Source organism: Etheostoma spectabile, chromosome 16 (assembly GCF_008692095.1).
Source record: "Etheostoma spectabile isolate EspeVRDwgs_2016 chromosome 16, UIUC_Espe_1.0, whole genome shotgun sequence".
NCBI lineage: Eukaryota > Metazoa > Chordata > Actinopteri > Perciformes > Percidae > Etheostoma > Etheostoma spectabile.
The window spans coordinates 18,096,645-18,097,236 of record NC_045748.1 but is presented as its reverse complement, the minus strand read 5'-3'; the positions used below and the strand labels follow the sequence as shown (position 1 = coordinate 18,097,236).

Sequence of the window (592 nt, the reverse complement as noted above, 5' to 3'; positions counted from 1 at the left end):
TGTGTGTGTGTGTGTGTGTGTGTGTGTCTCTCCATTCATTAGACCATAAATCTAAGAGTTTAGTTTAGTGAGAATGAATTCCAGTGACCTCAATAGTGTTGAGAGGAACACTTTGGGGTTATGAGTGTTACAGAGCAGCAATGTTGCCCCCAGTCACAGTTTGAGTCACTCTCTCTACTGAAATGTTATGGGTCACACACTTAAAAACACATGCATTCGTCATTTAATTTGCACTGAATCTCACGTCTTTCTTTTACTGAATTAAGTTTAGATTTTCTTTTAAATAATGTAAACACAAAAATGCAGTGTGTTTATCAAATGATTGAACTATGAACCTATAACCAAATAAAATCAAAATCTTTTTTATAAAGGCAGTGTATTTAACGGCTAAAATATGAACACGTAGTGTATCTTACTAGAAAGTAGTGGTGCAAGATATATTGGCCGCTGTTATAATATCGACCGATATGGTCAATTTTTTACACACAGGTATCGTTCCGATGTCAAAATAGAGAAGAAGATGTGAGTGTGGGGGCCGGGATGTTTGTTCTGTATCGGTACTTTCTACTCCTTACATTTTACAAAATTGGCT

At 36.0% G+C, this 592-nt stretch overlaps 1 protein-coding gene across 2 annotated transcripts in view; it reads left to right on the top strand.

Annotated features, from left to right (window-relative positions):
• Positions 1 to 592, top strand: part of rgs3a (regulator of G protein signaling 3a) — a 192,821-nt gene that overhangs the window by 20,619 nt on the left and 171,610 nt on the right. The gene's annotated exons all lie outside the window — the stretch shown is intronic.